This window comes from Mus caroli, unplaced genomic scaffold (genome assembly GCF_978045245.1).
Source record: "Mus caroli unplaced genomic scaffold, Mus_caroli_1 scaffold_3, whole genome shotgun sequence".
Lineage (NCBI taxonomy): Eukaryota > Metazoa > Chordata > Mammalia > Rodentia > Muridae > Mus > Mus caroli.
The window spans coordinates 113,800,298-113,828,054 of NW_028227258.1; positions in this window are offsets into that span (position 1 = coordinate 113,800,298).

Sequence of the window (27,757 nt, forward strand, 5' to 3'; positions counted from 1 at the left end):
ACTTCACTATGTCCCAGATCCTTAAACAAATCCCTTTCCTAATCCCAGAAGATTTAATTGCTTCTACGTCAGATGGCTGGCACCTATATTCTGATTTCTTTTCTACCTTTTCTTTCTATGTTGTTTTGTATGCACAGTAATTTTTAAACTCTAGTTTTTTTGTGAAGATGTTTTCAGTGACTTTAATTACTTTTTATTCTTCCCACAAGCTATTGTGACTAAACATACTTATTTATATAAAAATATACTAGAACTCTGTCTAGCATCTCAGTTGATAATAAGTTTTATGAACAAGTTTCCTATCATACTAGCAGGAAATAATATGATAGTGCATGTTGATTATATGTACATTTAGAAATTGATCTATTCAAACTGTTTTAAAGATAAGTTTCATGAGTAATTTATATATAGCAGAATATTTATATTTTTCCACTATAAATGATTTGTGTTTCTGATTCACTAATTCATTTTGTAAACATAAAAGAATTCTAGACTTTATACCAGGAACTTGTTAATCATTGTGGTTCTTTTATGAATAGTTCTGAATAGTAGATACATAAAAATAAAGATGAAGTTTTATTAGTGAAAGATTATTAAAGAAACAGAAGTCATAAATTCTTACTTTCTAAGAAAGCCATCTTTTGTGTATGTAATATATATTTTAAAAGACTTATAAACATGCTATGGAAGAAACTGATTTAAAATATAGAAGAAACTATGCATGAAACGAAGTCTCCTGAGTGGGATGACAATGCATGATAAAAAGAGCAAGAAAGTTTTCCAGAAATGTATTATTTGTTATTGTCCTTTGTGATGTTGTGTTTCAGTCTACAAGTAGACAGTAGGTCAATAAAATATGAAGGAAGTCAATGATGAATTCTTGAAACACTTGAAGGTAACAAAAGTGATTGCAGTAGAATTTGGGAGATAGCAGGAGATTGAGATGCATAGCCTTTGATATGTGTGGCATATATGAGTGGACCTCTCAGTATCACACATATTAAATGAGATTTATAGTGTAATCATTGACATAAGAACCACCAGATAAAGCACAGTTTTGACTTGATCTAGAAATTGGAGTATATTACAATTGTAAAAATATTCCACTATGGATCCAGCACCCTCGCAGCCGGAGGACAGTGATCTGCCCTGCAGGGAGCGCCATCTTGGCTCCGGGACTCCACCGAACTTAGTCTGTACAGGTGAGAGTGAGGACCACAGAGGCAGACAGCTTCTGGGACAGGTGGGAGCCACAGAGCCGCTGAGGCAGCACCCTTTTGGGGCCGCAGACATCCGGCACCCTCCCAGCCAGAGGACAGTGATCTGCCCTGCAGGGAGCGCCATCTTGGCTCCTGGACTCCACTGAACTTAGTCTGTACAGGTGAGAGTGAGGACCACAGAGGCAGACAGCTTCTGGGACAGGTGGGAGCCACAGAGCCGCTGAGGCAGCACCCTTTTGGGGCCGCAGACATCCAGCACCCTCCCAGCCGGAGGACAGTGATCTGCCCTGCAGGGAGCGCCATCTTGGCTCCGGGACTCCACCGAACTTAGTCTGTACAGGTTAGAGGGAGGACCACAGAGGCAGACAGCTTCTGGGACAGGCTGGAGCCACAGAGCCGCTGAGGCAGCACACTTTTGGGGCCGCAGATATTCGGCACCCTCCCAGCTGGAAGACAGTGATCTGCCCTGCACAAGAGCCCTCTGCCTCAGGTTCAGGGAGGACACCTTGGATCCAGGACTCCACTGAACTTAGGAAGTTAGTCTGCACAGCTGAGAGTGTGCACCACAGAAGCCTACAGCTTCTGTGACCTGCCAAAGCAACACAGCATCTGGGAAAGGTCCTGTTTTCCACCTTCTTCTTCGGCCAGGAGGAGGTCCAAACGCCAGATATCTGTACACCTTCCCTTTAAGAGGAAAGCTTGTCAGCAGGGAGTGCTCTAACCACTGAAACTCAGAGGAGAGAGCCTGTCTCCCAGGTCTGCTGACAGACAATACTCAGAATCACCAGAAGAACAACCTCTGAACAGAGACAACTATAACAACTCCAGAGATTACGAGATGGCGAGAGGTAAACGTAAGAATCCTACTAACAGAAACCAAGACCACTCACCATCATCAGGACCCAGCACTCCCACTTCTCCCAGTCCAGGGCACCACAACACACCTGAAAAGCTAGACCTGGATTTAAAAGCATATCTCATGATTATGGTAGAGGACATCAAGAAGGACTTTAAAGAACTACAGGAGAACATGGCTAAAGAGTTACAAGTCCTTAAAGAAAAAAAGGAAAACACAACCAAACTGGTAGAAGTCCTTAAAGAGAAACAGGAAAACACATCCAATCAGATGATGGAAATGAACAAAACCATACTAGACTTAAAAAGGGAAGTAGACACAATAAAGAAAACCCAAAATGAGGCAACACTGGAGATAGAAACCCTAGGAAAAAAATCTGGAACCATAGATGCAAGCATCAGCAACAGAATACAAGAGATGTAAGAGAGAATCTCACGTGCAGAGGATTCCATAGAGAACATCGGCACAACAATCAAGGAAAATGGAAAATGCAAAAAGATCCCAACTCAAAACATCCAGGAAATACAGGACACAATGAGAAGACCAAACCTACGGATAATAGGAGTGGATGAGAATGAAGATTTTCAACTCAAAGGACCAGCAAACATCTTCAACAAAATTATAGAAGAAAACTTCCCAAATCTAAAGAAAGAGATGCCCATGAACATACAAGAAGCCTACAAAACTCCAAATAGGCTGGACAAGAAAAGAAATAACTCCCGACACATAATAATCAGAACAACAAATGCATTAAATAAAGATAGAATACTAAAAGCAGTAAGAGAAAAAGGCCAAGTAACATATAAAGGCAAGCCTATCAGAATTACACCAGATTTTTCACCAGAGACTATGAAAGCCAGAAGATCCTGGACAGATGTTATACAGACACTAAAAGAACACAAATTCCAGCCCAGGCTACTATACCCAGCCAAACTCTCAATTAACATAGATGGAGAAACCAAAGTATTCCACGACAAAACCAAATTCACACATTATCTCTCCATGAATCCAGCCCTTCAAAGGATAATAACAGAAAAAAACCAATACAAGGACGGGAACCACGCCCTAGAAACAACAAGAAGGTAATCCCTCAACAAACCTAAAAGAAGACAGCCACAATAACAGAATGCCAACTTTAACAACAAAAATAACAGGAAACAACAATTACTTTTCCTTAATATCTCTTAATATCAATGGACTCAACTCCCCGATAAAAAGACATAGACTAACAAACTGGCTACACAAACAAGACCCAACATTTTGCTGCTTGCAGGAAACTTATCTCAGAGAAAAAGATAGACACTACCTCAGAATGAAAGGCTGGAAAACAATTTTCCAAGCAAATGGTATGAAGAAACAAGCTGGAGTAGCCATTCTAATATCTGATAAGATTGACTTCCAACCCAAAGTCATCAAAAAAGACAGGGAGGGGCACTTCATACTCATCAACGGTAAAATCCTCCAAGAGAAACTATCAATCCTGAATATCTATGCTCCAAATACAAAGGCAGCCTCATTCATTAAAGAAACTTTAGTAAATCTCAAAGCACACATTGCACCTCATACAATAATAGTGGGAGACTTCAACACACCACTTTCACCAATGGACAGATCATGGAAACAGAAACTAAACAGGGACACAGTGAAACTAACAGAAGTTATGGATCAAATGGATCTGGCAGATATCTACAGAACATTTTACCCTAAAACAAAAGGATACACTTTCTTCTCAGCACCTCATGGTACCTTCTCCAAAATTGACCACGTAATTGGGCACAAAACAGGACTCAACAGATATAAAAATATTGAAATTGTCCCATGCATCCTATCAGATCACCATGGACTAAGGCTGATCTTCAATAACAAAATAAATAATAGAAAGCCAACATTCACGTGGAAACTGAACAACACCCTTCTCAATGATACCTTGGTCAAGGAAGGAATAAAGAAAGAAATCAAGGACTTTTTAGAGTTCAATGAAAATGAAGCCATAACATACCCAAACTTATGGGACACAATGAAAGCATTTCTAAGAGGAAAACTCATAGCTCTGAGTGCCTCCAAAAAGAAACTAGAAAGAGCACATATTAGCAGCTTGACAACACACCTAAAAGCACTAGAACAAAAGGAAGCAAATTCACCCAAGAGGAGTAGACGGCAGGAAATAATCAAACTCAGGGGCGAAATCAATCAAGTGGAAACAAAAAGAACTATTCAAAGAATCAACCAATCAAGGAGCTGGTTCTTTGAGAAAATCAACAAGATAGATAAACCCTTAGCCAGACTCACTAGAGGGCACAGGGAAAGCATCTTTATTAACAAAATCAGAAATGAAAAAGGAGACATAACAACAGATCCTGAAGACATCCAAAACACCATCAGATCCTTCTACCATAGGCTATACTCAACAAAACTGGAGAACCTGGATGAAATGGAGAAGTTCCTAGACAGATACCAGGTACCAAAGTTGAACCAAAATCAGGTTAATGATCTAAACAGCCCTATATCCGCCAAAGAAATAGAAGCAGTCATTAATAGTCTCCCAACCAAAAAAAGCCCAGTACCAGATGGGTTTAGTGCAGAGTTCTATCAGACCTTCAAAGAAGATCTAATCCCAGTTCTTCACAAACTATTCCACAAAATAGAAACAGAAGGTACTCTACCCAACTCATTCTATGAAGCCACAATTACTCTGATACCTAAACCACAAAAAGACCCAACAAAGATAGAAAACTTCAGACCAATATCCCTTATGAATATTGATGCAAAAATACTCAATAAAGTTCTTGCTAACCGAATCCAAGAACACAACAAAACAATCATCCATCCTGACCAAGTAGGTTTCATCCCAGGGATGCAGGGATGGTTCAATATACGGAAATCCATCAACGTAATCCAGTATATAAACAAACTCAAAGACAAAAACCACATGGTCATCTCGTTAGATGCAGAAAAAGCATTTGACAAGATCCAACACCCATTCATGATAAAAGTCTTGGAAAGATCAGGAATTCAAGGCCCATACCTAAACATGATAAAAGCAATCTACAGCAAACCAGTATCCAACATCAAAGTAAATGGTGAGAAGCTTGAAGCAATCCCTCTAAAATCAGGGACTAGACAAGGCTGTCCACTTTCTCCATATCTATTCAACATAGTACTTGAAGTCCTAGCCAGAGCAATTCGACAGCAAAAGGAGATCAAAGGGATACAAATTGGAAAAGATGAAGTCAAAATATCACTTTTTGCAGATGATATGATAGTATATATAAGTGACCCTAAAAATTCCACCAGAGAACTCCTAAACCTGATAAACAGCTTCGGTGAAGTAGCTGGATATAAAATTAACTCAAACAAATCAATGGCCTTTCTCTACACAAAGAATAAACAGGCTGAGAAAGATATTAGGGAAACAACACCCTTCTCAATAGTCACAAATAATATAAAATATCTTGGCGTGACTCTAACTAAGGAAGTGAAAGATCTGTATAATAAGAACTTCAAGTCTCTGAAGAAAGAAATTCTAGAAGATCTCAGAAGATGGAAAGATCTTCCATGCTCATGGATTGGCAGGATCAACATTTTAAAAATGGCTATCTTGCCAAAAGCAATCTACAGATTCAATGCAATCCCCATCAAAATTCCAACTCAATTCTTCAACGAATTAGAAAGTGCAATCTGCAATTTCATCTGGAATAACAAAAAACCTAGGATAGCAAAAACTCTTTTCAATGTTAAAAGAACCTCTGGTGGAATCACCATGCCAGACCTAAAGCTTTACTACAGAGCAATTGTGATAAAAACTGTGTGGTACTGGTATAGTGACAGACAAATAGACCAATGGAATAGAATTGAAGACCCAGAAATGAACCCACACACCTATGGTCACTTGATCTTCGACAAGGGAGCTAAAACCATCCAGGGGAAGAAAGACAGCATTTTCAACAAATGGTGCTGGCACAACTGGTTGTTATCATGTAGAAGAATGCGAATCGATCCATTCCTATCTCCTTGTACTAAGGTCAAGTCTAAGTGGATCAAGGAACTTCACATAAAACCAGAGACACTGAAACTTATAGAGGAGAAAGTGGGGAAAAGCCTAGAAGATATGGGCACAGGGGAAAAATTCTTGAATAGAACAGCAATGGCTTGTGCTGTAAGATCGAGAATTGACAAGTGGGACCTCATGAAACTGCAAAGCTTCTGCAAGGCAAAAGACACCATCAATAAGACAAAAAAACCACCAACAGATTGGAAAAGGATCTTTACCTATCCTAAATCAGATAAGGGTCTAATATCCAATATATATAAGGAACTCAAGAAGGTGGACTTCAGAAAGTCAAATAACTCCATTAAAAAATGGGGCTCAGAATTGAACAAAGAATTCTCACCTGAAGAATACCAAATGGCAGAGAAGCACCTGAAAAAATGTTCAACATCCTTAATCATCAGGGAAATGCAAATCAAAACAACCCTGAGATTCCACCTCACACCAGTCAGAATGGCTAAGATCAAAAATTCAGGTGACAGCAGATGCTGGAGAAAGAGGAACACTCCTCCATTGTTGGTGGGATTGCAAGCTTGTACAACCACTCTGGAAATCAGTCTGGCGGTTCCTCAGAAAATTGGACATAGTACTACCTGAGGATCCAGCAATACCTCTTCTGGGCATATATCCAGAAGATGTCCCAACCGGTAAGAAGGACACATGCTCCACTATGTTCATAGCAGCCCTATTTATAATAGCCAGAAGCTGGAAAGAACCCAGATGTCCCTCAACAGAGGAATGGATACAGAAATTATGGTACATTTACACAATGGAGTACTACTCAGCTATTAAAAAGAATGAATTTATGAAATTCCTAGCCAAATGGATGGACCTGGAGGGCATCATCTTGAGTGAGGTAACACAATCACAAAGGAACTCACACAATATGTATTCACTGATAAGTGGATATTAGCCCAAAACTTAGGATACCCAAGATATAAGATACAATTTGCTAAACACATGAAACTCAAGAAGAATGAAGACCAAAATGTGGACACTGTGCCCCTTCTTAGAATTGGGAACAAAACACCCATGGAAGGAGTTACAGGGAAAAAGTTTGGAGCTGTGATGAAAGGATGGACCATCTAGAGACTGCCGTATCCAGGGATCCATCCCATAATCCGGTTCTAAACGCTGACACCATTGCATACACTAGCAAGATTTTACTGAAAGGACCCAAAGATAGCTGTCTCTTGTGAGACTATGCAGAGGCCTAGCAAACACAAGAGTGGATGCTCACAGTCAGCTATTGGATGTATCACAGGGCTCCCAATGGAGAAGCTAGAGAAAGTACCCAAGGAGCTAAAGGGATCTGCAACCCTATAGTTGGAACAACATGATGAACTAACCAGTACCCCGGAGCTCTTGTCTCTAGCTGCATATGTATCGAAAGATGGCCTAGTCGACCATCACTGGAAAGAGAGGCCCATTGGACTTGCAAACTTTATATGCCCCAATATAGGGGAATGCCAGGGCCAAAAGAATGGGAATGGGAGGGTAGGGAAGTGGGGGGCGGTATGGGGGACTTTTGGGATAGCATTGGAAATGTAATTGAGGAAAATATGTAATAAAAAAATAAATAAATAAAATATAGAATTGTTAAAAAAAAAAAGGAAGTGGGGTTATAGGTGGGACAAACTGGGAAACTACAAACTATGGTTTAGTTAACTGAGATGAATGCAGTTGTTTGGGATCCAGGGCTGCACAGTAAATGGTCCCATGTGATTTTTCAATAAAGAAGGAATGCCAGATTTTTTAAAAAAAAAATATTCCACTATGTATATTTAAGAGTATTATGTATATTTTGGAAAACTTAGATGGTTGCATCACGGCAGAAAATTAACGATCATTGTCTATAATCTGAGAAGGAATTTAAGCAAAAATTAAAGAAAGAAAACTACCAGCATGAATGTCAATAGAAGCCACTATATGGATCATATGGGACTGCAAAATATATACTAGTTAATATTAAAGGTTAATATTTTAAAATATTAAAGTTATGCTATAAAAAATATCAGGGAGCTAGAATGAGGGGTAGGATCAAATGAAAATTAGGAAACAAAATGTAACATAAACATTTCTAACAGAGAGACAATAATGAGAAAGATCAGAAAATATGTTTATCTCCTTGCAGAAGATTCTGGCTATGTGATTGCAATAAGCATTGTTTTGATAAAAAAAGAATGGACAAGACTGCTTAAATTGTGCCAAGGTATAAAAAATTGAAAAAGAAAATTGGAGAAATCTTATGTCTTCACCATTTTAGGGCTGTTATTTATGATGAAGGGAGCACTATGTAATTTACAGAAGTAATACACTGTCAATAGTGTATATTAGAAATGTTATCAGTAAAATGTAATAAATTTTCAGTTGGATAATTTCACTGATATAAGTAAGTTCTTGACAAATTGTCTTGTATGAAACTTCTCAGTGGATGGTGATGATTAGAAGGTAAGTAAGGTGGATGAGATAATCCTGGGAAGACCAAGTCTATTTTATGTTGTGTGGACTTGTAGCTGAGAAAGGCATGGAAGAAAAAAACATATACAAAATTAAGAATGGAATTATTCAACTAATTAGAAAGGGCAATCTGCAAATTCTTCTGGAATAACAAAAAACTAAGATAGCAAAAACTCTTCTGAAGGATAAAAGAACCTCTGGTAGAATCACCATGACTGACCTAAAGCTGTACTACAGAGCAATTGTGATAAAAACTACATTGTACTGTTATAGCAACAGACAAGTAGAGCAATGGAATAGAATTGAACACCCAGAAATGAACCCACACACCTATGGTCACTTGATCTTTGACAAGGGAGCTAAAACCATCCAGTGGAAAAAAAGACAGCATTTTCAACAAATGGTGCTGGCACAACTGGTAGTTATCATGTAGAAGAATGTGAATTGATCCATTCCTATCTCCTTGTACTAGGGTCAAATCTAGGTGGATTAAGGAACTCCACATAAAACCAGAGACACTGAAACTTATAGAGGAGAAATTAGGGAAAACCCTCCAAGATATGGGTACAGGGGAAATTTTCCTGAATAGAACAGCAATGGCTTGTGCTGCAAGATCCAGAATCAACAAATGGGACCTCATAAAATTGCAAAGCTTCTGTAAGGCAAAAGACACTGTGAATAAGCCAAAAAGGCCACCAACAGATTGGGAAAGGATCTTTACCTATCCTAAATCAGATAGGGGACTAATATCCAATATATATAAAGAACTCAAGAAGGTGGACTCCAGAAAATCAAATAACCCCATTAAAAAATGGGACTCAGAGGTGAACAAAGAATTCTCACCTGAGGAATACCGAATGGCAGAGAAGCACCTGAAAAAATGTTCAACATCCTTAATCATCAGGGAAATACAAATCAAAACAACCCTGAGATTCCACCTCACACCAGTCAGAATAGCTAAGATCAAAAATTCAGGTGACAGCAGATGCTGGCAGGGTTGTAGAGAAAGAGGAACACTCCTCCATTGTTGGTGGGATTGCAAGCTTGTACAACCACTCTGGAAATCAGTCTTGTGGTTCCTCAGAAAATTGGACATAGTACTACTGGAGGATCCTGCAATACCACTCCTGGGCATATATCCAGAAGATGTTCCAACCGGTAAGAATGACACATGCTCCACTATGTTTATAGCAGCCTTATTTATAATAGCCAGAAGCTGGAAAGAACCCAGATGCCCCTCAACAGAGGAATGTATACAGAAAATGTGGTACATTTACATAATGGAATACTACTCAGCTATTAAAAAGAATGAATTTATAAAATTGCTAGGCAAATGGATGGACCTGGAGGGAATCATCCTGAGTGAGGTAACCCAATTACAAAGGAACTCACACAATATGTACTCATTGATAAGTGGATATTAGCCCAGAAACTTAGAATAGCCAAGATATAAGATACAATTTCTAAATGCATGAAACTCAAGAAGAACGAAGAGCAAAGTGTGGACACTTTGCCCCTTCTTAGAATTGAGAACAAAACACCCATGGAAGGAGTTACAGAGACAACGTTTGGAGCTGAGACAAAAGGATGGACCATCTAGAGACTGCCATATCCGGGGATCCATCCCATAGTCAGCTTCTAAGCGCTGATACCATTGCATACCCTAGTAAGATTTTGCTGAAGGGACCCAGGTATAGCTGTCTCTTGTGAGACTATGCTGGGGCCTAGCAAACACAGAAGTGGATGCTCACAGTCAGCTATTGGATGGATCACAGGGCCCCCAATGGAGGAGCTAGAGAAAGTACCCAAGAAGCTAAAGGGATCTGCAGTCCTATAGGTGGAACAACAATATGAACTAACCAGTACCCCCCGCCCCCCAGAGCTCCTGTCTCTAGCTGCATATGAATCAGAAGATGGCCTAGTTGTCCATCAGTGGAAAGAGAGGCCCATTGTTCGTGCAAACTTTATATGCCTCAGTACAGGGGAATACCAGGGCTGAGAAATGGGAGTGTGTGGGTGAGAGTGGGTGGGGGATAATGTGAGGGATTTTTGGGTTAGCATTTGTGATGGTTTGTATATCCTTGGACCAGGGAGTGGCACCATCTGAAGGTGTGGCCTGGTTGGAATGGGTGTGTCACTGTGGGTGTGGGTATAAGATCCTCACCCTAGTTGCCTGGAAGTCAGTCTTCCACTAGCAGCCTTTGGATGAAGACATAGAACACTCAGCTCCTCCTGTGCCATGCCTGCCTGGATACTGCCATGCTTCCACCTTGATGATAATGGACTGAACCTCTGAACCTGTAAGCCAGCCCCAATTAAATGTTGTTTTTTATAAGACTTGCCTTGGTCATGGTGTCTGTTCACAGCAGTAAAACCCTAACTAAGACAGCATTGGAAATGTAAAAAAAAAAAATACCCAATTAAAAAAAGAAAAATTAAGATTGGGAAAAATTGATGTAGGAATACATATATGTATTCCTACATCTATCTATCTATCTATCTATCTATCTATCTATCTATCTATCTATCTATCTATCTATCTATCTATCTATGGAAACTCAGGTAACACAAAACATTAGTATTTATTAAAGTATGGAGAAACACTACATTTACTTACTGGTGTGCTGTTAATTATTATTGGTTTATATAGCAGGAAGACTTAAATCTCAAAGACTCAGATTGCTACACAAAGAACATAAGTATTATGTTGTAATAACAGCAAGAGCTTGGAGCTATGAGTCGAGTAATGCTCAAAAATCCTGCTTCCTGCTGCAACTATCCAGAGACTGCCCCACTTGGGGAACTATATCATAAACAACCACCAAACCTAGACACTATGGCAGATGCCAACAAGAGCTTGATAACAGGAGCCTGATATATCTGTCTCCTGAGAGGTTCTGCCAGTGCCTGACAAATACAGGAGTGGATGCTCACAGTCATCCATTGGACTGAGTACAGGATCGCCAATGAAGAAGCTAGAGAAAGTACCTAAGGAGCTGAAAGGGTTTGCTGTCCCATAGGAGGAACATCAATATGAACTAACCCCTACCCCCATAGCTCCATGGGTCTAAACCACCAATCAAAGGAAACACATGGTGGGACTCATGGCTCTTGCTGCATATGTAGCTGAGGATGGCCCAGTTGGTCATCAATGGGAAAAGAGGCCCTAGGTCCTGTGAAGGCTCTATGCCCCAGTGTAGGGGAATGCCAGGGCCAGTAATGAGAGTGGGTGGGTTGGGGAGGAGGGGGAGGGTCTAGGGGTGTTGAAAATTTTTGGAGAGGAAACTAGGAAAGGGGATAAAATTTGAAATGTAAATAAAGAAAACATCTAATAAAATAATCCTGCTTCCATTAAGGCATAAAATACTAAGAAATGATTTATATGACTAAGTAGTACATAGAGATCAAGATGGAAGTATGAGGAGTTTTAGGTGAAGAATGGTATGGTTGTAGATTTATGAAGGTTGAAACTTCAGATTCATGACTGTTTGCCAGCATAACATACTGAGAGGGAAAAATAATTAAATTAGGAATGAGGAAAAGGAAGCCATAGAATTTCATCTGCGAAGTTTTTGCAGGTTATATAAAACTGAAGCCCATGGTAACTGTTTTTAAATTTTCTAATGTCTGTGGCTCTATTATCTCAGAGCAAGAAGAATTTGACACCTCCTACATTATCCCTTGATGTTGTAAAGTTCGCATTATGATGATTGGGCTTTACCTTTCTTCTTGTTTTCCTGTATTTTTTATCTTTAAGCTAAAAGAGTAAGAGAGAACTGATTGAGATAGTAGCAATTTGCTGGGCGTGGTGGTCCACACCTTTAATCCCAGCACTTGGGAGGCAGAGACAGGGGGATTTCTCAGTTCGGGGCCAGCCTGCTCTACACAGTGAGTTCCAGGACAGCCAGGGCTACACAGAGAAACCCTGTCTTGAAAAAGCAACAGAAAAAAAAAAAAGATAGTAGTAATTCTTTCCCACAATTTAAATATCCTTACTCAGAAGAGAAATGATACCAAAGCTTGTATCATACTATGTGTTTACATATATATATATATATAATTATAAACAGATATACAATTAGATAATAACTATTTTATGAAGTTATCATAACTACACTAAGATACCACGATTCTGGAGTAAAATAATACACAAGTGAGTCACTTACATGTGCTTTCCTTGTGTTGCAGGGAGATATCCCTCTCCCTGGGATATGTTCTGAAGTATGTGAGTTGAAATGCTTGATGTTGATACACACACATATATATACATATATATGCATGTATGTATGTATGTATATATACACACACATATATGTATATATATATATGTGTGTGTGTATATATATATATATATATATATATATATATATATATAAAGAGAGAGAGAGAGCTTATAGCAATAGCACTAATGCTGGGTTAAAAGGTGAGATAATTGTAATAAATGCACTTACTACATTGTCAACCTTCAACTTGTGTTCATTTCAAAATACATAAAACAGTATCTTATGCATCTGAAAATCTGTTTAAGGTTGTAATTTTAATTTACCAGTGAGTGCATCTACATTAATTAAAATGCACAAGATTTTTAAATAGAGATTAAAATATGAAAGAGATCAAGCTATTTACAATCTAATTAGCTCAAAATTGGGTGAGTAATACAAATGCATAATTAATCTAGTCTGATGATGACAAACTTGAAAGAGAGGATATGAAATCAGTAATGAAAAAATAAAGTATTTCAAAAAGGCAAAAAGTACTATGTGATCTATGACAAAGTAGCATAAAAATAAAATGTGATTATCTGGCATAATCTTATTTTAAAAATACCACAAATTAGAACTAAAGGTAGCATAAAAACTAAAGTATTTCTAAGGTAAATGCTCAAAAGCTATGAAAGTACAGTGTTTATTACTTTGATATTAACACTAAAATTTCAGCATTTGAATTTGCTCTTTCTTTTAAAATAGTATTTATATTTATGTATATATGTGTATATCTGTGTATATGGATACTCACATAAGCTTAGGTGCCTATGGAGTACAGAAGAAGGCACCTGAACCCTGAAGGTACCTGTTCTTGAGTCACCTGATGCTACTCTTTTGTTTGTTTGTTTGTTTTGTTTTGTTTTGTTTTATTCGAGACAGGGTTTCTCTGTGTAGCTCTGGCTGTCCTGGAACTCACTGCGTAGACCAGGCTGGCCTCGAAATGAGAAATCTGCTTGCCTCTACTTCCCGAGTGCTGGGATTAAAGGTGTGTGCTACCACTGCCTGGTTCCTGATGCTACTCTTAAGAAGTAAAAAATAGTGTACAGCCTTAGCTGTAACCTATTCTAGTCCCTCATTTTTCTTTAATCTAACAATTATGTATTACAATTTTGAAACTCATTTCATTTAAAATGACAAATTTTTCTAAGAACAAATTAAGAAAATAGATAGGTAACAAATTCAAAAACCCTAATAACTATATTAAAATATATATTAAATACATTTTACCTAGTAGGATGTATAAATGATTAACAAGCATTTGGAAAGTTGCCCATGATTAGTAATACTTAGAAAAAAGGTGGAGAAATTACAAGCATAGCTTCTTACCCATCATGATAGTTAAATTAAAGAAAGAAAACACAGCAATAGAAACCAGGATCATGTTGATGATAATGGGGAAACTGGAATCCATGTGATTCACTCATGAAAAATGAAATGGAACAGGTATCCTGGAAAACACATCAAAATTCCTAAAGAACAAAAAACAAAAACAAAAACAAAAACAAGTAATCATGGAATTATCAAGTGATTCAGGAATCAATCTCAACCTCTCTGTCTCTATGTCTGTCTCTGTCTCTGTTTCTCTCTGTCTGTCTGTCTGTATCTCTCTCTCTCTCTGTCTCTAAGGCAGAGTCCAGAGTCCTTAAGGAATAGTAAAATTATTCCTAAAAAATAATGACTACTTAACTTACCAGAAGGCTATCAATGAGTCAGTGGGTCAACAAATCCTTACACGTATAAACTGGAATATTTTTGGTACAAATATAGGAAGATGTGGAATACTGATACCCGCTTGCAATAGAGTGAATATTATAGAGCTCACCATAGTGAAGGAAAAAAAAAGACAAAACAATGACAGAATTAATAAACTTTCCATAACCTTTTTGGAAGAGATGCAGAGAGAAATACACTAATACAAATGTTATGCACATCTGTGTTTGTCCTAGGGTGTTGCAGGGCAATGAAATGTGCAGTGCGGTACCTAGAGTGGTGTTTCCAGTGCTTGAGGTAGTCCACCATTGGAGCATATTTGTTACATGTTGCTGCAACAACAGAACTGAAAAAAGAAATTTAAAGAAGAGCAAGTTTATTTTGGCTCATACTCTGGCTCTATACCCATCGTTAAGGAAGCAGATAGCTGCAGAGCCTTGAAGAAGCCTCCTGTTGCATCTATAGTTAGGAAGAAGCGAGAAATGAATGTCAGTGTTTGGCTTGTCTTCTCTGTTTTACTCAGTCTAGAACTCCAGCCCATGGAATGGTGCTACCCATATTTAAGGAAGGGCTTCCTACATTAACTGTTTAAGATAACATTTTCCAGGCACACCCAGGGACTTGTACCCCAGGTGATTCTAGATTATATCAAGTTGAGAGTATCTACAATTACATTTAGCTCCTGGGTTGGACTGTTAATGCAGAGGCATTGTGTATGTATCAAAATCAGAGATCAGTTTAGTGTAAAATGCCTCAGTAATTGGCATTCTGAATGCAGATAGAACAAACATAAAATTTTTTAATTCATGCAAATTCAATACATACACAATTTCAAATTTTAAATAAAATTGTATATAGGTAGATAGATAGATAGATAGATAGATAGATAGATAGATAGATAGATAGATAGATAGATGTGTGTATCTATATCTATATATGCATGTATGTATGTCGATATATGGGGAAAATTAAAAATTTGAAAATATTTGGAAAATTCATTTCATGAGAGGAAGTAAACACATGTTTGGAAGATAAGTTGAAGAATAAGTCAGTGAGATCCATTACAAGAGAAAAATAGAGATGACTGATAGATTTCAGGCAATATAAATTAACAGAGTGGCTGACTGGCTGCATGAAGCAGATAAAGAAAATTCAAGGCTATCCCTTATTATTTTTAGTGTGTATGTTCTTTGGACAGAGATTGGCAAACAGCTTCTTGAGTCAAGATTTTTAACATTAAAAATGTTCTTTCTTATTTCTTTCTTAATGAGCTGCTTTGAAATATTAATTCTGTTAGCACTGTCTTCATTTACAAATTCAATAAGAATTTCTTTTTAGAGATACCTGCTCACACCAACAGCATTCATGCACCCCAGGAGCTTCACAGTAATCAAAGATGTAGGTGAGAATCTTGCCCAAATATCTATAACAACTGAGGCAACAACAGGGCCCAGCTGACCTGGGACCTGCCTCCTCCACACCAGTCCACAAGCTCTACCTTTCTAACAGCCTGCTTACTTCCATGGCCAGATCAGAGTCCAGATACCACACCTACAGCCTGCTGACATCCCAGGAGGCCTGCAGTAACCAGGGACACAGCCTGCCTACTTCCCAGGAGGGTCACAGTAACTAGGGGCACAGGAAGCCTGCTCTACCAGAAAAACAGGAGGCCCACCCTAACCAGAGAAAGTACTGTCTGCCTCCAAGGAGACCAGTTTTACTTGACTACAAGGAGGCTGGCTCTAGCAGAGAACAACAGTCAGTTAACACCAGAGAAAGTCAGATGGACAGAGGTACATGCAAGATAATAAATTACAGAACGCAATGCAATACAGCACCATGAGAACCCAGTTCTTCCAGCACAGCAAGCCCTGGATAATCCAACATGCCTGAAAAGCAAGCTAGTAACCTAAAATTCCATCTCATGAAGAAATAAACCTTTAAGGAAGAAATAAAGAACTCCCTTAAATAAATGCAGAAAAGCACAGGTAAGTAGGCAGAAGCACTTAAAAGAGGAAACAAATAAATCCTTTAAAGAAATATAGGAAAATACAATCAACCAGGAACCAGAATTGAACAAAATGGTTCAAGAACTAAAATTGGAAATAGAAACAATAAAGAAAACACAAAGGGAGAAACCTGGAGATGGACAACTTAGGAAAGAGATCAGGAGCTAAGATACAAGGATCACCAATAGAATACAAGAGAAAGAAGAGACAATCTCAGAAGATATCATAGAAAATATTAAAACAACAGTCAAAGAAAATGCAAAGTATAAAAAAAACTCCTGGCTCAAAATGTTCAGGAAATTCAAGACACAATGAAAAGATAAAATCTAAGAATAATAGGTATAGAATAGGGTGAAAGATCCCAGCTCAAAGGACAAGAAAACATCTTCAACACAAACACAGAAAACTGCCCTAACCTAAAGAAAGAGATTGCCATATATGTACAAAAAGCCAACAAAACACCAAATAGATTTGACCAGAAAAGAAAATCCTCTGGTCCCATAATAATCAAACAGTAAATGCACAGAATAAAGAAAGGATATTAAAAGCTGAAACAGGGAAAGGCCAAGTAGCATATAATGACTGACCTATAAGAATTACACCAGACGCCTGAACAGGAACTCTAAAAGCCAAAATATACTGGAGAGATATCATCCAGACCCTAAGAGAACAAAAATGCCAGTCCAGGATACTATACTCAGCAAACTCTCAATCACCATAAATGGAGAAACCAAGATATTCCATGACAAAACTAAATTTAAACAATATCTTTTTACTAATTTAGCCCCACAGAGAATATTGGAATGAATTCCAATTGGAATTGTATTTTCAATACAAGTAGGGTAACTGAAAGAAAATAAAACTTGAGACCTGTGATTCAAGTAATTTATGTCAAATAGCCCAAAGAGTTGTTTGTGAGCTTTGAAACCTGGGGCTGAGAACATAGCAGAACAGGCCAGGACATGCCCAGGCAGGCCTTTCGTTAAGACATTCCTGAGGCTGCTTGGCCATAAAGATAAAGAGAATGACAGCACCTCCCTATCTCCCGCCCTTCTGACCTAAGTTAAATGTTAACAGGCTGCTGATGTTTAAATGAACCAATCATGTGAAACTGCGCCAATTCTTCCCCCAGCCCCAGCCCCTTTTCTATAAAGACCCCTAGCTTCCAAGCCTTGTGGTCAAATCCACTGTCTCCTGTGTGAGATATGGAGCTCTGATTAAACTACCTCATGTTTTTACATGAAGACTGTCTGTTTGTTCGTGATTCTTGGGTGCACGCTGAATCCGGAGTTGAGTGGGGGTTTCCCCACTATGTTCTTTCATAACTACACCCAAGAAAACATATGAAATTAAACATTTCATTACAAACCAAAAAGAAGAGAATCATACACACATAATACCACTCCAGTAACAAAACTTACAGGAACTAATAATTATTGGCCTTTAATGTTTTTCAACATCAGTTGATTCAATTCCTCAATAAAAAGACACATGCTACCAGACTGGGCACATAAGCAGGATCCAGCATTTTGCTGCATACAAGAAACACACATCAACGACAAACAGACACTACCTTAGAGTAAAAGGCTGGAAAAACGTTTTCCAAGCATATGGTGCCAAGAAACAAGCTGGGGTTGCCATTCTAATATCTAATAAAATTGACTTTGAACCAAAAGTTATTAAATGAGATGGGGAAAAGTACTTCATAATCATCAAAGGAAAATGCTACCAAGAGGAAGTTTCTATTCTGAACATCTATGCTCCAAATACAAGGGAACCCACATTGTAAGGGAAATGTAACAAACTCAAGATGCACATTGAACCATGTTGAGGCCGGCCAGCAGCTCACATGTCCAGGTTCAAGCCTGGAAGGCATCTTGGAATCTGGAAGAAAAGAGGGAGCCTGTGCAGGTCAAGAAACAATGGAACTAAGACATGCTATCCTGTTCAAAGTTCAAATTTTAATGGGTGGGGGGGGGGGAAGTCCATTCTTGTCAGTTCATCCTTGGAGCCTGGAACCAGCTGCAGGTGATGACATGCAGAATAGGGCATAGTTTCCAGCAGGTAGCAGTATCTTGAAGAGGAACAGTGGCAGTGGCAGAACAATAGAGTGATCTAGGAAGGCTCCACCCTAGATCATCTTCTTAGTGGCAGCAAGGACAGGGTCTGGCTTAGCCTGTTTCAGGCTATGGGGGAGGTTACAGAAACTCATACAATAACAGTGGGAGACTTCAACATCCCATTCTCACTAATGGACAGGTCATTATAGCAGAAATTCAACAGAGACACAATGAAACTCATAGAAGTTATGAACAAAATGGATTTAACATATCAATAGAACATTTTATCCCAAAACAATAGACTATACCTTCTTCTGAGCACCTCATGGAAACTGCTTCAAAATTTCCCATATAATGGGACATAAAACAGGCCTCAACAAATACAAGAAGATTGAAATACTCCTATGCATTCTATATGGTCACCATGGACTTTAATAACAACAAAAACAATAGAAAGCCCACACACTCATGGAAATAAAACAACTATCTGATCAATGATAGGGAAGAAATAGAGGAAGAAATCAAGGACTTTATCAAATTTGATGAAAACAAAATCAGAACATACCCAAACTTATGGGATATAATGAAAGCAGTGTTACTAGGAAAATCCATAGCACTAAGTGCCTTCAATAAAGAAATTAGAAGGGTTGCATACAAGCATTATAACAGCACATCTGAAAGCTCCGGAACAGAAAGCCCACACACCCAAGAGGAGTAGATGACAGGAAATAGTCAAACTCAGGGCAGATATCTACCAAATGAAACAAAGAATCAACAAAACCAAGTGTTCCTTCTTTGAGAAAATCAACAAGATATATAAATCTTTACCCAAACTAAATAAAGGGCACAAAGAAAGTATCCAACTGAACAAAATTAAAAAGGAAAGGGAGACATAACAAGAGAAACAGAGGAAATTCAAAAAATCATCAGAACCTACTATAAAACCCTATACCCTACGAAGGGGAGGGGAAAGGGGGAACAGGATCAGGAAATAGGAGAGAAGCCAAGAGAATGAATGGAGATAAGCAGCCTTGGGTGGGTGGGAAAGGGAGGACCCTGTAGAAAGTAACAGAGACCTGGGAGGTGAGAAACTCTAAGGACTCAACAGGGTTACCTTAGCAAAAATGCCCAACACTAGGGAGACAGAATTTACAGAGTCCACCTTCAGTAAATAGGGCTTCAGGCAAATGGACAGGGTTACTAACCCACAGTCTAAATTTCTGACCCAGACCTGTTCCTGTCTAAAAGAACTACAAGGCAAACATGGAGAAGAGACTGAAGGAAAGTCAATCCAATTAACGACCCAACTTGAGGTTGATCTGATGGGAAGGCATCAACACCTGACACTGTTACTGATGCTGTGATGTGCTTACAGATTGGAGTCTGGCATAGCTAGCCTCTGAGAGGCCCTACCAGCAGCTGACTACTGAGACTGAAATAGATACTTACATCCAACCATTGGACTTAAGTCATGAACCCCTATGGTTGAATTGGGGGAAGAATTGAAGAATCTGAAGGTGAGAGAAAATGGAGAGGAAGATCAGAAGTCTAAACTTACCCAGACCCTAGGAAGCTCCCACAGACTGGCCCACCAACCAAGAACATACACTAGCCAGTCCAAGGCCTCTGGCACAAGAATAGCAGAGGTCTGCCTGGTCAGGCCTTCAAGGAAAAAATATGCTTAATCCTTGAGGATTCTGGGAAGGGAGGCATGTTGGAATGGGGAACATCCTCTCAGAAGCAAGGGGGAAGAGGAATATTGGGATGAGGAACTGTTGGAGAGGGGACTGGGGTGGGAGAGCAATGACTAGAATGTAAATTTTAAAAGAAGAATTTCTATTTGAAATAAATGCTATGTCTGGTCCAACATGTTATAAAATATGTGCCTTTTATTTTCATTTTTTTCTTTCCAGTACAATTTTAGTCAAAACAAAACAAAACAAAACAAACAAAAAACAAAAAACAAAAAACAAAAAAAAACCCAGAAGATTGTATCAGTACCTCAAAGATGAAAAGCAATGTGTGTTTGTTTATTGGTGCTGAAATTATAAAATTTGATTATTTAACTGGTACAAGTTAATATTTAATAGCAATTCATTCTAAGTAGATACTTAGAGAACCAGTCAGTGAGATTAGTTTTTTCTTTCCAAAATGAGTGTGCTGATGGCTTGATTTTGAACAGGAAAATGATAAATATTCTATAATCATAGTTTGTGGCAGTGTCACATGTATTAATAAGAGAAAACTTCACCTGATGGTCTTGGGGAGATGGTACAGTGGTTAAACGGATAACTGACAACATATTTGGATTCAGTTCCCAGAGCCTATGCAAAAATCTCAATTTTCCAATGTGGCAATATGTGTCTGTATGCAGTTTTATATATTGTTGTTCACAATTCATCATGTCCATATTCATGAGTGGCTTCTACACAGAACATTTTATTGTGAATAAAATATACATCTCTTCTTTAATCATTTTTATTTTATGCATTAATTTTATAATATAAATACATTATTTATTATATTTTATTAATTATTTTAAATATACCAGTGAGGCAGTGGCAACTCTGTAGATGTATGTTTACTCTCTATGCCACAAATGGTTTTCCTTTAGGAAGTACATTAGTGTATAATAAACTAAAAGAGGAAATATGTAAAACCCCTACTTGCTAGAAGATATTAATGAGCTAAACTTGTAAATTTGTTGTACATCAAAGCAGGAACTGAGTTCCAAAATCAAAGTCCCATGTGACTCACCAGGTGAAATGTCATGGCTCATCACTTCCTGTCTAATCATTCAAAATCTGGGCAAGCCACCCAAGACAGCTGTCCACACCCACAGCACTGAATTTTCCTTGCAGAGTCTGTTTCTGTCTTATGTTCTTTGTACTGTGGTGAAAGACAGGCATCAACTTAGAGGCAAATTTCTCTTTTGTATCTCCATACCTCTGATATAGAAAGGTGAAAGTAAGGAAATAACTAAATAAATATCTACCCATCTGTTCCTGCATTATGGCTGCAGTCTTCTCTATGCTTCCCGTTCTTAGTTGAAATTCAATGTTCCTAGATCACAATTTCTACAAAGTACTTTGTTCCCTTGCTGTTTCCCTTCCCCTCTCTTCCCCTTTCATAATTCCTATTCAAGTTGGAAAAAGCTGAAATACACAGCAACATTTAGTCTCCTGCAGCAGCTGCTCCATCAGTATGAATCTGTAACTTCATTTTCTTTGTCTGTGAGATGATCCGAGTGTGCCCTTCACACCATCACCTAGGAAAGGCATGGCAATCTGTAGTAGTGGGTGTTCAATAGGCAGCCATTGCTTGAAACGTAGGCAACACTGGAACAATAATGTTACTTCCTGTCCAGCAACTAAGACTAACACTGCTATTTGTAGATCAAAGCAATTTCAAGAATTTAAAACAGAAAGAGAATTGATTGCTATTTCACATTTTTAAATATTTTTATATCTAGCACATTTGATTTAATGAGTCAGCCATTGATGAGGCAATTGAGCTGATTCTACATTTGACACTTGGAGAACAGTTCTACAATCTACACCCTGACTCCTCTTCATGCTTTTAATGATGCTAAAACCAAAGCAGCCCTTTTTGAGTGTACTTCCAGTACCATGTCTGTGCATTGCACTCTATTATAGCCTCTGAAATTAACATTAAACTAGATGATGCTCTACTTTAAACAGTCCTGGCATTGTGATGAGGTAGAAAGCCAAAAAAGAAAATAGAAAAAGAAAAGAGGTAGAAAGGCATAACAAAAATTATGTGAATAGTTAGTATAATTGCAGGTGAACATACTATAAAGAAAACATAACCTGCTAGAAAAATTGGACACATTCACCCTTAAAATGAGCTTAATGGGGTTATGAAATGATGTAGATGATACCTGTTAAGGCTGATGTTTTGCATTTGATCCCAAGAACTTATGTGGTAGAAAAAGAGAATGGACTCTAGCAGGACCTCTGACATTCACATTGGTATTATTGCACACTTGTACAATAAACACACACACACACATTCACATGCTGATCCACACAATAGATAGGTAGATAGATAGATGAATGAATGAATGAATGAATATATATATATACATATACATATATATATATATATATATATATATATATATATATAAAGTCGAAGAAAGTAATTATCTCAAAGTTGATAATTCTCAGGATATCTTAGAAATATACTCAGTAAGAGGATAGTCAAGCAAAAAACATAGAAAGTTTACAGTCTAATTTGAAGGATATCTTTTTTTTTGTTTTTGTTTTTTTGTTTTTTTGAGACAGGGTTTCTCTGTGTAGCTCTGGCTGTCCTGGCACTCACTTTGTAGACCAGGCTGGCCTCGAACTCAGAAATCCGCCTGCCTCTGCCTCCCGAGTGCTGGGATTAAAGGCGTGCGCCACCACGCCCGGCTGGATATCTTTAAAAACAACAAAATTTCTTGATATTCAAGAACTTGAAGTGTCCAAAAGTATAAAAATCTGCTGTGACTAGCCTGATTCGAGATCCTAAGAAGCTGATTTGATGGGATAATGCTTAAGTTGGTATGTTGTTAGCCAAACTACAACAAACAAACAACACATGGAGTTCCCAATCACCTTCGCAAACCTATGAAATACATTTTACCTCTACTGCAAAATAATTCTATAAAACTCAGAAACTCTAAAGAGACAAGAAACCTTAATTTTCCTTATTTTCCCCATAACTATAGCTATATCTATGAATTACTCACATGTGTGCACAGGCTAAACAAAATATTTTGTGTCTAGAGGCAAAATGTTGCATAGTTTTCAGTCATGATCCCCAGGGTAACTGTTTCTATATTGTCTTTAGAAATGATGGAGGCAGAGCATTAGTTTTCAGGTTGCTTGAGTTTCTAGAATACTGGATAAATATGATAACATTAAAAATCTAGGTGAGAATATACTTTATTTTATTTCATTGACTTGGGATGTAATTAAAAGAGGAGTGGCAATGAAATACATCAAAGATAGCTGTAACTTTAATTTTTTCAAATCCTCTTTTTAATGATAGCTCTTAACTGCTTTGACCTCTCTTGTAGCCCAAGACCCACCAGAGGTAGTGGGAAAGAAAGGGTACAGAAGGGGGGAGTGGATCTGTTTAGAAAGGTTCTTTGGAGCAACACCCATTTGTGTTGTCTGGAAATCAGCAGTTCAGTTCATAGGTTGTTAGACAGCGGCAGCTCTATCCACTTACAAACACCTCAGGGATACAAAGGCAGTCTAGTTAGAGTCAGTTTAGCAACAGTGGTGACATAACCTAGCAGAGACAGCCAGGCCTCAGCCTTGACTTGAGTCAGCAGAAGGACAAACAGGAATATCGGGAGAAGTTCTTGGCTGTGTCTCTCTCAAGGAGGTGAAGATCAACAAAGATATGAGACCCATAAGTATTTCACAACTAGCTGTCCCAGCAAGCCAAGCTCTGTCTCTGTCACTCCATGGAGTCCTATTGATACACTCCAAACATCAAGTGATGTCCATGTGCCTTTCCTCATCATGGCTCTCACCTCAGCATGTGTCTTGTCTCACCTCAGGTCTTGCCTCAGCATGTGCATCCAATCAACCCAAGTCCTCAGAAGTGGCAGCAAACTGCAGTAGACTTCCAGAAGTTATTGGTGTGTTTCTCTCTATGGAGTCCCTACAAATACAGCTCAATTACACAATGGAAGGTGGACCAATGCGTATTTGTTGTTGGCAGAGAATCTTTCATCCTATGTCCTTTCACATGCTTGCTTTAGCAGCACATCCTCTTTCCTGCTTGCTTTAGTAGAACATCCTCTCTCCTGTGTCTGCTTCATGAGTCTGCCTTAGTTTTTCACGCCTGTCTGCTTTAACAAAATGTTCCTTCAAATGTTTGCCCCAGCAAAGCACCATCCAACCGACTTCCCAAAGAACCCTTGTTTCCACTTCAATAGGCCGTTATAATATTTCACCAACTTACTATTCTTATCTTCCTTTTATGATATTTTTCTGTGTACCTGTTGATTTAAAATATCACGATAATACCACCTCCCAATGGTAGAATTACTTGATTGTGTTTTCCTGTATTTAGGGTTGTTTAATAAACTGTATGGGAAGCATACATTTATAAATGTTTATGAATATATCTGTTTAGCTAAACAAATCGATCTATTATTTTAATCTTCCGGAGTTTAAACAAAGCACAAGTCAAATTAATGGTAATCTACCACTAGGCACCCATGCCCCAGTTGGAAATAATTAACCAGATGTTCCTTGTATCAGGGGAATCTAAGGCTCAAGGATTATATTTATTCTGATTTGTGTTAATATAGCTGGGAGATTGCAGGGTATAGAGAGACACAGAAAAGCTCTGAAGTCCTAAGAATAGAATTCATTTCTCAGTTTCACCAAAGGAATCAATTGCATTACACGGTGGTTAAAAAAAAAAATCCCTCTATCACTTAATATGCTATCACTATTTCCACAGGTGACTGAATATATTTAACTCATCCTCTTTATTGTTTCTCCCATTTCTCTTTATACTGGTATGAGGGCACTGAAAAATGTTATGTGTTGTCTTTTTATAGATATTTGTCTTATGGTTTTATGTATAGCTAAAGGGTAATGATCAGTTGCTAATGGTCTGTTTTCAGCAAATACTTCAGTGTATATGTTTGTAGGAGAGAAATAATACTTCCTGGTATTCAGGGAGGAAAGATAAATTAGACTCTTGACTTTTGATGCCAGTATGTTCCCAGTGGCAGCAAAGGAATGCCTTCATTTACTCGTGCACATGCACAGAAACACACACACAATGGATGAATGAATAAATTTTAATTTTAAAAGATAGGATTTGGTTGATAAATTCATCTGAAATAAGTTGTAGCAATTAAAATTCCTCTCATAAATAAGAGTTTTTCTCCCATTCTCATATACACATTTTTTTTTAGGCTAGTGTTAGATAATAGTACCAAAAATAAGAAACCTATGAAGGTGAATAAAGACAATATTCCCAGTGTTTTCATTGCTTTTCAGGATCTCCTGTTAAAAGCTTACCTTAGACAATCTTTGAGGAGATACAGTGAAGTCAAGACACAGTAGGATGGATGGATATAACCCTTGCAAATGCTGATAACTATACACTATATTCAAATTATTACGGAAGTACCATTTTACTATTTAAGAAATAACTATTACATACACCTGCATGGTAGCTTACAATAATTAGTGAAAATAGTTAAATAGCATAATAAAGTTGAAACTATTATGTTGTACAATGAGAAGAAACAATTTTAACCTAAATAAATTCTTCTTCTGGATTTAGTTTGCTGACGTTTATATAATTTAGATGCAATTGATAAAACCTAGGTTAATTTTAAGTACAGAATTCATGAACAAAATAAAAACTAATTGAAATAATACATATTTTTTACTGGTGAGTTGGTGACCATTTATTAATTTGGCTTGGTATCACTATTTCAGTATCATAAACTTAGCACAAAAAGCTTCATTTTTTTTTTAATGAGGAAACTGCAAAAAAGTATTTTGTTAAGGAAAAAAGAGCACACAGTACTTCAGCACAGCATTATACCTTGGCCATAAATCCTTCTTTGCTTCCTGCCCATTCATTTAAAGTAGAAACAGGAGCTCCACACTCTGTCCACTCTTTTTAAGTGGGCTGATAATGAGCCCAGCCAGCCTGGCTCTGGTAAAGCAGCTGTTGTCTAAGTTGATTGATCTGACATTCAATCTGATTGATTGGTACTTAGACTGTGTAGGTTTCTGAATACTTGAATATTGCACTTGATTACATTTCGCTCCATATAAAATCATCCCTCAAATACTGCAATTTCTTCTTCATCAGTCTCCCTGCATTGTGTCTGTTCTCTCCATCCTCACATAAATATTCAGAAAGAGTCAATGGCTTCTTTATGAATACCAAAATGAGCTTCAAACACTTATTTTATGTCTATTGTAAATATTATCAAATGCTTCCTACTACTTTAAACATATTAACAAGGAGCCCATATACTTGGGTTGTACTCTTGACTCAGTCCTGTGTAATTGTTTATTAATTTGAGACATAAATTTACTATCTGTTGTTTATTATCTCTCTCCATGAAACAGTGTAATGTTGCTATTATACTTAAAGTCCATACTCATTGTAGCCTTATCTCTTGTAAAACTTTAAGTACTGTATTAACAGTACAAAGAGTGGACCTTCTTTTCTGGTTCCTGATCATATTAGAGATGCTTTTACGTTTATTCTACTTACCATGTTGGGCATAGGCATGCTTTAAATGTTACTTTTAGTGAAAGAGTATCTCTTACATTCCTAACCTGTCCATGGTTTTTATTATAAAGCATCATTGAATTTTGTAAAATGTCTTTGCTGCATCAGATAAGGATTTGATATTCATCTTTGAGTCATCTTATGTGATAGATGACATTCATTGCTTTGTGTGTATTGAATCATCCACAGCATCTCTGAATGAAGCCAACTGTATCATGATGAATGATCTTCTTGAATTCTAATGATTAGCAATTTAAGTAAGCAAAATTAATCTGCAAGAAGATGACAACCCTGAGTGATACCTTCAGTAGAAATGTCCCTGCAGGTGATGTTGGGATGTTCTCTGAAACTGTAGGAAAAGACACAGGTACTCCACCCTTTTCTTGTTGTCACATAGAAGGTTTGCATTTTATTGTCATTGTATGCATACTTGTCTATAGGTATTTAGAAGTGGAAAGATAAGTGATAATGTCATCATTTAAGGAGTGCTTGTGTTTTCTCAGTCAATTTTTGCACACACAAATTATGTGAGCTTAAAGAGGAGTTAATGTGTATTGAACACCAAAAAAAAAAAAAAGTCTGCAATCCCTATGTAGGGCATCAGAAACATAGAATGAGAGGGAAGACAGAAGACCAAAAGAGGATTTTCTGTTTACCTTGTGCCCTCTCTGGAAGCAAGTGTATGACTATTTTTCATTCTGTAGTGCTAATTATGATGTACATAGTTTTTTTTTTTTTCATTTTCAGCTGTGAGGTATAGCATATCTGCGATTCCAAAATTGGAGACACACAGGCAATAGGATTTCTTGATGTTCAAATGAACTTTGGATGGCA